We start from the raw sequence: 13128 nt of genomic DNA, 5'->3' as shown, positions 1-13128 counted from the left end.
TCTGATATTTTACCAATTTTGGTTCGAATTTGCTATGATTTTTTGTCTTAGTTTAGATCACTTCTTTGGGTTCAAATATTTTTTTCAACCCTAAAAGTTTTAATAAGATTTTTTCTATCATTTGTATCATTTTATTTATCGGTTTTATATGAAAAAAAATTATAATTTGCGTTTTAACGCGGATCAAAAATCTAGTATATGCTTATGGTCAAGTTCATATATTGTTTGAAGCTTCAAAAGCCGAGTCCAAAGAACAAATTGGAAGAACGCCAAAGGCATAATATTGATATATGGTGTTTTTCATCATTGTATGTATCTTTTCTAATTGGTTTTCGGGTTTTTATCGAATCTTTCTAGTCCTTTTCGAGTTATTTAGGTCTGGAGTTGCACTGGATAGGAGATAGACCAGTTGGAGCAAAAGAGGCAGGAAACAGTGCAATTTAGTGATTTTCACGCAGAACAGTCTGAAGTGACTGTTTCTGATCGAGCAGAGCAACCCGAGTGTCTGTTCCAGTAGATTTTTAAGGAAAATACAAGTTATCTCGGGATTTGCCCTAATCACCTCATATTTCTCTCCCAGGCGCCTGTGACTTCCATATAACCTCTTTTTCTTTTTTCTATATTTTTCTACGTTATTTTCTACACAAAAACAAGACCCTAAAGCTCCATTGTTGGGATTTGCTACTTTGTAAAGGGAGAAGGCTCCCTCTCTTTCGCCATAGAGAAGATTACCCTGAACCCTCTTTTTATCTCTTTTATTAACATGTAGTATTATTCAGAATTGATCTCTGCGTTTTCTTTTGTTATGATTGAGTAGTCGATCTAGCTTGTCTAGGGTTCTAGGGTGTTGATTTCATGAGTTAAACATAGATAAGTGAATCCATTGATTGTCTTCATTCATAGCTGTTCTTAATGCTTGCATTAAACTGGCCGCTTAATGTTAGATCCTAGGTTTAACCTGTTCATTAACCGTGTATAGGTTGCTAGATCTGTTATGAATGAGCATTGCATCCCTAACCAGCGAAAGTAGAGGTTAAGATGTTTTGTGAAGATATTGGACTTGATCTTAATGTTTGTCATCGCGTCTCAGTCCAAACGATAGTTTAGGTACTGAGATCGATTGACAAAAGGTGAAGCACCACGACAGTGGGCTGATCTGTTTTAAGTGATCCGAGTTCTAGACTAGTGCTAAATTGAACTTGAATAATTGTTTGGCTCACAAGTATTGACACCCGATGAAGTAACCCTAGGCTGGCTTCTTGATATTTGGTGTTTTAGACATCTTGTATATATGTTTTCTAATTGGTTTTCAGGTTTTTATCGAGTCTTTCTAGTCCTTTTCGAGTTATTACAGGTCTGGAGTTGCAGTGGATAGAAGATGGACCAGTTGGAGCAAAAGAGGCAGAAAACAGTGCAATTAGGTGATTTTCACTTATAACAGTCTGAAGTGATTGTTCCCTATCGAGCGGAGCAACCCGAGTGCATGTTCTAGCGGCAGAGATTTTTAAGGAAACTACAACCTATTTCGGGATTTGCCCTAATCTCTCTATTTTCTTTCCCAGCCGCCTGTAGCTTCCATATAACTTCTTGTTCATTTTTTCTATATTTTTCTACGCTGTTTTTTGGAGAAGAAACCAGACTCTAGAGCTCTATTATTGGGATTTGCTACTTTGTAAAGGGAGAAGGATCTCTACACTCTTGAGAAGAATCTTGAACCCTATCTTATTTCTTTATTGATTCAACATGTTTTCTTCATATATTGTCTCTGTGATTTCTCTGTTCATGGCTGAATAGTCGCTTGTTAGGTTTAGGGTGTTAGGGATCATAGATCAATGAGCTAGACACAAATAGGATTGTTGTTCTTTGATATCTCTATCTATTGCTATACTTATTGCTTGTGTTAAACTGGCCATTTATCATCTGATCATAGGTTTAATCTAATCACCAAAAGTGTTTTAGGTTGCTAGAAAAAACATAGACAGGCGATTTGTCCTTAGCCAACGAAAACTGATGTTAAGGCAAATCGTGAACCAACTGAACATGAGCTTAATGCTTGTCATCATTCTCCAATCCAAACGACAGTTTAGGCATTAGGATTGCTTGATAAATAGGTAGACACCACGACAGTGGGTTTATTTAATCTTGTTATTCGAGTTCTAGATTGGCTCGTATTATTTTCCTGAATAGTTGTGTGGCTCATGTTCCTAAGTATCCTAATGAATCACCCTGAACATGGGTCTCTTAATCATCTGAAAACCTTAATCCAATCTGTTACTTGTTTATTTCGCTTCTTTAAACTCAAAACCCCCATATGTTTTTAGCTTAATATTGAACTCATAATGATAAAGTGTAAACTGGTCCTCTGGAATTGAATCTCAAATACTACATCTATACTATTAGCTTGATGTAGTAAAGACACAATTTTAGTGTATCAAGTTTTGGCGCCGTTGCGACGGGGACCAACTCTTTACCTTTATTTTTCGGTTACATATTTAGTCTAAGACCTCTAACTTGGCTTATCCTTTTTGCTGCAGCTAATGTTCCAGGTGCATGACCAGTAGACATACTCGGAGAAACACACAAGGAGAGTTAGGTACATTTAGCAACCAGGAGCTAGCAAGGTTAGAAAGAACAAACCGTCAACAACTAGGGCGGAACAACGCCACAATAGGCGACTACGACAATCAAGAGCAACTCACTGCTCAGTTGCAACAGATGCAACAATAGATGCTTCAGATGCATCAGACCATCCAAGCTCAGCAGGATGCTGCTCAACAGGCTACTCTCGCGCAGCAGGAACAGCAGGCGCAGGCTGTTCCGATTGAAGAGAGAAACCTTCCGCGTAACGTCCCTACTACACACTCTGCCATTGTTCCTCCGGACTGCACCAGGCAGGACTTTGAGATCAAGCCTGCTTTCATCGGCCTAGTGCAGAGAAAGGTGTTCTCTGGTCTCTCTACTGAAATTCCAATGGAGCATATTGAGAGCTTCGAAAAAGTCTGCAGTTTCATTCGCACGAATAGTGTCCCACCAGACTACATCAAGTGCATGCTATTCCCATTCTCTCTTGATGGAAAAGCTGCACGGTGGTTGAACTCCCTCCCTACCGGCTCTTGCACTTCATGGGAGCAGGTCCGATCAGCGTTCCTCAGCCATTTCTACTCTAAGGCGAGAACAACTGCATTGAGGAACAAGATCACCTCCTTCAAACAGCTCACTGGTGAGCTTTTCTACGATGCATGGGAGCGCTTCAATGACTACCACAGAGAATGCCCTCACCATGGATTTTATGATGATTACCTCCTGGGCATTTTCTATGATGGAATGGACTGGAAATACCAAGGTGCTCTAAACTCTTCCAGCAATGGAGACTTCATGACTAAGACCACTGATGGAGCGTTTAAGCTGATTGAGAACATTGCTGCTAGCTCAGCTAATAAGAAAGAGGAGAGTGATTGCTCTAAGAAAGGGAACAGTTCCGACACCCAGAAGATAGATGAGCTGACTGCCAAGGTTGATCAGCTACTGAAAAACAACCAAGGGCACGTCTTCAGCATGGAGCAAGCTACGGCCGGGCAGATTCAGAACCAGAACCAGCGACAACCGCAGAGCAATCGGGAAGCTGTTCCAGCTACCGGGAACAGTCAACCAGATGAGCTGAAGGGTCGGGGTATGATGATGCAACAGCTGTTGCAGGGTATGCAGATTCAGGGCAAGGCATTGAATCAGGTTTCTACAGACATCAACACTAGGATGGACAACATGTTCACCGAGCTGAATACAAAGTATGATACTGTGAGCGACCACATAAAGAGGATTGATGTTCAGTTTGCTCAAACGGCTGAGAGTGTTAAGAGGCAGCATGGTATGCTTCCTGGAAAGAGTGCGATGAATCCTAAGGTTGAGCACTTACGCAACAGAGCTGAGATGTGAGAAAGCTGAGGGAAAAGAACCAGAGCAACTGTCTGCTGAGACTGCTCCATGCGCAAAAGAGAGAACAGAGCAGCCTGCTAGCTCTGAATTGACTGCTCCCGACGAACCTATTGAGATTCCACCAGTGCGAGTCTATGTTCCTAAGGTTCCATATCCAATTCCACCTAGACATTTGATGGATCTCATTAGTGCAGAACAGCTGGCTGGGTTTAGGAAGATGGTGAGGAGGCTTCCTCAAAATATCTCATTTGAACATGCTTGGGAGATTCGCCCATTGCATATGTTCTTCAAAAATTACAGAGAATCTTAGGAGGAAATCAAGGCAATCTTTACTGAAGCACTGACACCATCGCTGAAGGTACTGCCTAAGGTTGATGACCATGGAAAGTTTGTTTCTCCTTGTTTCATTGCTGGAGTGGAATTCAAGGAAGCTCTTTGTGATTCTGGGTCTAGTGTGAACCTTGTCTCAAAAGCGATTATAGACGAGCTGGGCATTGTTAATGTTGAGCCTTCTCAGGTGAAGCTGGCTTTTGCAATCTCTTTCATGGCAGTCCCTTATGGAACCATTCACAATCTTCCTGTCTAGGTTGGGGACTGTGTGCTCCATACCGAATTTCAAGTTGTTGCGATGAGGAAGGATTATGAGATGCCTTTGATATTTGGAAGGTCATTTATGGCTACAGTGGTAGCAATCGTCGACATGCCTAATAAGAGAGTCTCCTTCTCCAACACCAACAAGAAGGTTTTCTACAAGGCTGTCCCAACCAGATCACAAATCCGATACGCCTTCTGCATCTCAATGGTCAGTGGAGAACAGCCGAAAATTGTTCCAAAGAAGGAGTTTGGTGATAAGAGTGAGATCAAAGAATTTCTGGATGGAGATCCTCACACTGATACCAAGAAACTCAGTGGAAATGCAATGGTGAAGGAAAAATTCCAGAAGAAAAGGGTCAAGGGTGATCCTACAAAGACTTTGATACCTCACATGTGTGATGAGAACTCCATTGAGTATGAAGTAAAGTGCAAAGGTACCTCCAAACCTTTCTCTAAAGTTAAAGTTATTCTCACACGTGAGCTGAAAGAGAAAGGAGAAGCTACTGTGAAGGGGTTGCTGAGCAGAGTTCTGAAGCTGAACATGTCTGATTGTGGAGCTTGTTTTGGAACAAGCCATCATGATCAACCCGACTGATCCCTGTCACCAAGTCAAGCTAGTGACTTAAACCAAGCGCTTGGTGGGAGGCAACCCACTCGTAAGTGTACATATAAGTTGATTTTGTTTTTGTTCACTTATTTTTTGTTTTAGTTTATTGAGTCTCAGGTCAAAAAGCAGAAAACCCGAGATACTTCAAAAATTCTGGGTTGCAGCAATGGAACAACCTGCCCTCTGAAAAGAGCGGCTGTTCCAGGCGACCATCTGACGATAGAACACCCATAATTTTCATGGAGCGCCCACTCCACTCAGGTAAGTATCTCGACCAAAAAACTGTTAATTTTTGTTTTCACCTTCTCTCTGATTTATTTTCACACCAGGGACGGTGTGAAGTAAGTCTGAGGGAGGGTTTTCGTCGTTTACTAACTCGTTTCTTTCTTTTGTTTTTTTTTTGAGTCATTTTATCAGTTTTTATGATCGAGTCAGTCAAGACTTTGTGGGAATTATGACATTATTCTGTGTTGATCACTAACCACCTCGTGCTTTAGTTATCTTATTCAGTGACCTTAGCAGTGACGAAAGACACACTTGTAGACCTGGAACACCCTAACATTATCTCATTTGGTTCTCCAGAAGATTTCGGCTTGTCGAGGTTACACTGGAAAGACTTAGCTCCATTTAACTTGAACGTAATCTTGACTGCAATTCTTCTTATTATGGGCATTAGATCAGGGAAACGAGAATACACTCAGGACTTCTTATCCTTTTTATCCATCTTACTGATCCTGAGTGGCTAGCTCATCTTTAGCTAGTTCCCACTCTCCACCTTACCCTTTATTCGACCTTCATGCATTTGTTTTTCGGTGTCATATGTGCAGATATGTGCAAAAAGGTCGGAGAGGAAAGGATCAACGCAGCCTCTTACTTGTTACTGCTGCAGATATTCAGTCAGAAAGGAGAACAAGCAGATTAAGGGAGCAACCACTCCATAACTAAAGAACTGCGCAAGAGCAGGGGTGGAGAACCAGAATGGTTGTGAAATCAGAACCACCAGTGGCACTCAGAACCATCATGTATTACCTCCTTCTTCGTCACATCACCATATCAGTCTTCAAACAAAACAAGAATAAGGTAATGGAGAAGGGGAAGAGATCAAAGAAACATGAGCCACAGGGAAGGTCGAGCAAAAGAGTGGGATACCGAGTTGAAAACATGAAGAGCAGGCGGATGATCGGAGCAGCCAGACGGCTGATCCAGACAGAACAGAACAGTCGTTCCTGAAAAAGCAAAAACGAGTAGAGGCTGTGGACATCAAAGGATCCGTTCTCTCTTACAGTTTTGTGCGATATGCTGCATCCTCTACAAAAACATGGTAGCCCCTAAACACTCTTAACTCCACCATCAAATAACATATTCAATACCTAGACCGTCTACCCTGACTAGTGCCTGTGATAAGAAGCTCACGCTACTCTTAATTGAATGTAAGGAGCTTTGTCTGGAAAGTGTAACTTTTGCAGGTTTGAGATATAGAGTATGAAGCCGATCTTGAACATCAGTCAGTGGGGTTTTGGTAAGGGTGTGTTGTCCTAGTTTTACTGCTTGTATGGTTCAGAGATTCGTGGTTAAAGTATTGTTGCTGAGAATAGGAGAGTTCCCACACTTTCAAACCTTTCTCCCTGTTCTTGATACTTGACATTGTTTGAGGAGAAACAAGGATCTAAGTCTGGGGGAATTGATATATGGTGTTTTAGACATCTTGTATATAAGTTTTCTAATTGGTTTTCAGGTTTTTATCGATTCTTTCTAGTCCTTTTCGAGTTATTACAGGTCTGGAGTTGCAGTGGATAGGAGATGGACCAATTCGAGCAAAAGAGGCAGAAAACAGTGCAATTTGGTGATTTTCACGCAGAACAGTCTAAAGTGACTGTATCCTATCGAGCGGAGCAACCCGAGTGCCTGTTCCAACAGCATAAATTTTTAAGGAAACTACAACCTATATCGGAATTTGCCCTAATCTCTATATTTTCTCTCCCAGCCGCCTGTGGCTTCCATATAACTTCTTTTTCAGTTTTTCTATAGTTTTCTACGCTATTTTTTGGAGAAGAAACCAGACTCTAGAGCTCCATTATTGGGATTTTCCACTTTGTAAAGGGAGAAGGATCTCTACACTCTTGAGATGAATCCTGAACCCTATCTTATTTCTTTATTGATTCAGCATGTTTTTTTCATATATTGTCTCTGTGATTTCTCTGCTCATGGCTGGGTAATCGCTTGTTAGGTTTAGGGTGTTAGGGATCATAGATCAATGAGCTAGAAACAAATATGATTGTTATTCTTTGACATCTCTATCTATTGCTATACTTATTTCTTGTGTTAAACTGGAAATTTATCATCTGATCATAGGTTTAATCTAATCACCAAAAGTGTTTTAGGTTGCTAGAAAAAGCATAGATAGGTGATTTGTCCTTAGCCAACGAAAGCTGATGTTAAGGAAAATCGTGAACCAATTGAATCTGAACTTAATGCTTGTCATCATTCTCTAATCCAAACGACAGTTTAGGCATTAGGATTGCTTGATAAATTGGTAGACACCACCACGACAGTGGGTTTATTTAATCTTGTTGTTCAAGTTCTAGATTGCCTCGTATTGTCTTCCTGGATAGTTGTGTGGTTCATGGTCCTAAGTATCCCAATGAATCACCCTGAACCTAGCTCTCTTAATCATCTGAAAACCTTAGTCCAATATGTTACTTGTTTATTTCTCTTCTTTAAACTCAAAACCCCCATATTGTTTTAGCTTAATATTGAACTCATAAAGATAAAGTGTTTTCTGTTCCGGTCTTGCTACCCAGACCACCTCAAGTTTCAGTAATAGAATAGCCATTCGACAAAAAAAAAAAAAAGTGTAAACTGATCCTCTGGAATTGAATCTCATATACTACATCTACACTGTTAGCTTGCAGTAGTAAAGACACAATTTTAGTGTATCATTTCATTTTAATTTACATACTTTAATTAATCTTGTTACTTGTTTCTCACGAAACTTTAATCTCAAAACCCATCATTATTTTAGTTAAGTATTGATCCAATAAAGATAAAATGTAAACTGATTATCTGGAATTGAATCTCAAATATTACATCTACACTGTTAGATTGGAGTAGTAAAGACACAATTTTAGTGTATCAAATATATAGGTTCAAATTTAAGAAATGCACATGAAGCTAGTTTTCACTTTGAACGAGTTCATAATTGGATTGCAGAAAGATATTTCCAGTAGATAGCAGAAAAATATTCCCAATTGTTGACAAACTGCACTCACTAATAATAGGGAATAATAAGAAAATCAGTTTTTGTGGTCATTAAAGTCTTAGTAACAATTAGACAACGGCTAAAATTTTTGTAATGGATTTCAGATGCGAGAAAGAAGATCACGACTACCTTGCTCATGAGGATAGAGATGAAGAGATCAAAAAGGTCATGTTCGATATGCCGAATTTTTCAACGCCACATGGTCTAAAACACAACCCACTTACATTTTGTCGAGCTTACTTCTTAGACTCCATATGATAACAACAGACTGAACAATGCAGGTCAAGCGGTACAAATGCGGTTCGGTTAAAACAATAATAAAACCATATATAGTATGTTAACTGTAAATGGTATATGTAAATATTTTTGTTAATGTTAATTGCGGTACGGTACGGATCGTAACATTCAAAGCTTTAGTTATAAAAAAAAGTCATAAACTTGATGTTTCCTCGTGGAAGTTCCCTTTGTCTAGTGGTTTGACCAATGGTCCACTAATGCTTCTACACTAAGAAGTGTAGGTTTCGATTCCCAGCAAAGACGAAATATACAGAGTATTGGAGAAAAAATTTACCAGAGATCTCTAGCATGGCGTAAAAATACCGTAAGGAATTGATCTCATACGACAGTTCAAGGGTGATGCAGTCAGATGTGAATCTTCATAAAACATGTAGAATTGTCGGCTGTAATATTGTCTATGTAATGTTTCCCGTACTTTATAATAGCATAATTGACATACAAAAAAAAAACTTGATGTTTCCTATTTTAATCATCCTCACTCACGATTATAGTTATGAAAATAAATATGATCAGTACATGATTTACTTAGTATTACCAGAATACATGTATGTATCTACGTGTATAAATATAAATTTAGCTAGACCAATATATTTAATTTTTGAAATAAACCAAGTAGAAATTGGTTTATACAGGGTTTTAGACTTTCTTTTGAAACAGAGGATAAGTAAAATATATGCTTAATGATTCTACACTCATAACAAGATTTAAATCATAGTAAATATAACAACTATTTTACATAGAAATGTACATAATAAGAAATAAAAATAATTAAATAAAATAATGTATAATTAATTTCTAACTCATACCATCGTCTCATAATTTTATATAATAAAATATGCAACAAACTAAAATCTAACATTTCAATTTTATTAGGTAGATAACACTTGATAAAATAGTTATATATTTGTATACAAACTTAATTTTGCAATGTATATGTATATATATATATATTCAAGTACAAAATAAAAAATAGAATAAAAATCCACCCCTAGTTTATGATTATAGTAAAGACAAGGTATTTTCCCCGCAGATGCAGACATAATTTTCTTATGAATACTTATTAATTATATTTTATTAATTTAAATATTTTCGAAAAGCTTAAATCAAACATCAAACTATTTATATATGATAAAGCTTTTATCAAAATATATATGTTTATTATTGTGTTAAATGTTTAAAAAACTCACGTATTAGAAATATTTTAGAAAATATCTTTATAGAGATATTTTTCGGATTAATATATAATTATAAATTGTTTTATATCTCAAGGTGTTAAATTTTATGATAAAAATATTGTTTCCAAATAGTATCACAATACATATAAGAATTATCTTAACTTTTGAATATATTTTTATTTTTGGAAATTTTTTATATTAATTTATAATCAATTATCTAATATAACATATATTATAATATTATTAATATAAATTTGTTTTTAATTACATGATAAGTTAAAAATCACTAAGGGTAACATAGACTTTAGGCAATGTAACTTTAACGTGAGAGTTTCATTGCGAAAAATCACTTCGCAAATAATAGTATAGATTACTAATTAAAAGAATATAATGATAAATTAATTAAGTTTTCTAACAAATTATTATATATATATATATTTTTTTTTTTTAATTTGAAAATTATTATATATAATATTTTTAAAAATTTGTTATACATTATATTAATTATTAATAAATAAATTTAAAATGTTACTCAATTTCCTCTTTTCAATTATATAAAATTAAAAAAAATGGACTTGATTAATATTTGGTTATGTATTTTCTGTTTTTAGTTTTAAATTTTTTATTAAAAGATATTTGTCAGATAAAAACACAATATATATAAGAATTATCTTTTTATTCTAATATTAGATTTTGGATCATTCTTATCATTATTAATAATTTTAATCATTTATCTATTGAAAATAATTTAAATTCGTTTTTGTTTTGTAGATAATTTATAAAAAAGAAAAATTCATTAAGAGTATAAACTATATTAACCATTCTAATTTTTAACGTGAGAGTTCTATTGCAAAAAGTTACTTAGCAAATAATAGTATAGATAAGAAAAAATTAAATAAATTCATGATTGAGAAATCTCAGCAAGGAGTTTCTCTACCAACCTATATTTTTTTATAAATAACATCCTTTTGTAGCTAAATTGTATAACAATTAAGTTTAGGTAGAAATAGTAAAGAGTCAAATAAATGTACTTGTGATTTTTTATAAGTAGATTATTTAGTAATTATGTAATATTTGTAAATATATAATTTATATTTTAAAAATTCAAGTATCCATTTCGTTCTTGATTCGGTTTTAATTTTTTGGTTCATAGATATATGATCTGCTCAATTATTTTTGAAACTCAGTTCAGTTATAGTTTTTTTTTTCAGTTTGGTACTGTTTGATTCGCGGTTCCGGATAAATGTGACCAGACCTATACATTATCTCATATAAAAGTTCATTAAACAAAATTTATTTAGTTTCAAAAGCAATCTTCGATTTCCAAAAGTGGATCAAAATCTAGTTTATATTTAAAATTATCTATCTTTACTAACATTATATCTTAATCTAGTTCGTATGTATTGAAAACTAACCAATAAATTTGATATAAATCATGTTATTTATTAATTTAATAATCAAATTTTATATAATACAATGTATGATACTTATAAAAAAAGAAACTCTATCTTTTTAAATATCCTTTTGTTTTAGATGTATTACTAGATTTTGACTCCTGCAACCGCGCGGTGTTTGTTTTCTGTTTTATATATATATATATATCTATTTTTCTGATCATTAGTGATATATATTTTTAACGTTAATCATATACTTAAATTTTTATATAAATATTTCAAATAAAATAATTTTATAATTAACATGTTATAATTAATCGATTGTTTAAAACCGTCAGATGTATTTGTCAATTCTTATTATATATATTATTTTATTGTATTTAAATTTAGTTATTAAAAAAAATTAATATATTCATGAGAAAAAATATTTGATACTATTTTGTATTTAATTTATGCTAAATTCTGACCCGCTCTTCAAAGCTGGATTTCATTTTACCAATATCTTTTATGGTTCTTCATTTTAGATAATATATTATTGTATATACAAAGTCTAAGATATATTAATTTTTAGACATGTATTATATAGTTTGCTAATTTTAAGTCATTCTATAATCATATTTTATTTTTAACATAAATAGCTTATATTTATTAAAATAAAATTTATAAACTTATCAATTTAATATACTTTTATCATATTTTGTTCAATATAATAATTTTATTTTAACATGATGATTATTATTATTATTATAATGTATATAAAATAGGATTGAATTTTAATTTTTCATTTTATAAACGATAAATTAATATATAATAATGCGTAATAATAGTTCATTGCTAATTAAGAAATTAGTAAAAATATTTACATAAACTTTTTGAAAATTAAGATATTGTTAAAATATATTTCAACTGATTTATTATAATTTTAAAATAGAATATTAAATTTATATTTATATTTAAAATGAAAAGATATCATGATTAAAGTTGCTACAAAGATTTTATACATGTATCATATAGTCTGTTAATGCTAATCAATCTTACAAACATATTTTATTTTTTTAACATAATATTTTATAGTTATGAAAATAAAATATATAAATTTATCAATTTAATACAATTTTATCATATTTAGCTTAATATAGTATTTTTTAATATGATTGATTATAATTATATAAGAGATTAAAAAACAGGATAGAATTTTTTTTTATTTTTCATTTTATAAATGATAATTGAGTATATTAATTTATAAGAATATTTCAAAACTAATTTCGAAATTATTTAAAATATTTAAATATATTTTTTGAAAATTAGGATATTGTTAAAATCTTTTGAAACAGATTTGTTAGAATTTTTAAATAAATATATTAATATTTAAAATGAAAGATATCAAAAGATATTATGATTAAAGTAATTCAAAAATTTTATATATTAATAGTCTTGATAAAATACATATAATAAAAAATTTAAATGATTGTGCAAATTAAAAAAAAATCACACATGAAATAAGTTATGACTTCTATTTTAATAGATAAAATATATAAACATAATTTTCACAAATTTAATGATTTAATTATGTTTTTATTACTTAGAACTTTTAATCAAATAATAATTAGTTTTCCCCCAATAATGATATACATACATTTATATTTTGCAAATACTCAAATCAGAAACAGTCAAACCGAATATGACTATGATTTTCATTGATATTTGATTCATCTTTAATGCCAATTCCCATAAGTTTTTAAAAGCTTATCTGTTCTTTTTTTTTGTGTGAATCATATGTCTAACCTATCTCTTGATTGATAATCTCTGACTGAAGGAGCCATATCTTAATCTTTTTTTGTTGTTGTAGAATTAAGACTATATAGATTT

General features: G+C 33.3%; 1 non-coding gene across 1 annotated transcript; it reads right to left on the bottom strand.

The window, feature by feature from the left end:
* Window positions 1-3180: 3180 nt before the first annotated feature.
* LOC125592145 lies at window positions 3181-3287 on the bottom strand. The gene has a single exon (XR_007327994.1). It is a non-coding gene; the product is annotated as a small nucleolar RNA R71 (small nucleolar RNA).
* Window positions 3288-13128: the final 9841 nt, after the last annotated feature.

This window comes from Brassica napus, chromosome C8 (genome assembly GCF_020379485.1).
Source record: "Brassica napus cultivar Da-Ae chromosome C8, Da-Ae, whole genome shotgun sequence".
Classification (NCBI taxonomy): Eukaryota; Viridiplantae; Streptophyta; class Magnoliopsida; order Brassicales; family Brassicaceae; genus Brassica; species Brassica napus.
The sequence above is the reverse complement of the archived record's forward strand: the minus strand, read 5'-3'. Positions and strand labels throughout refer to the sequence as shown.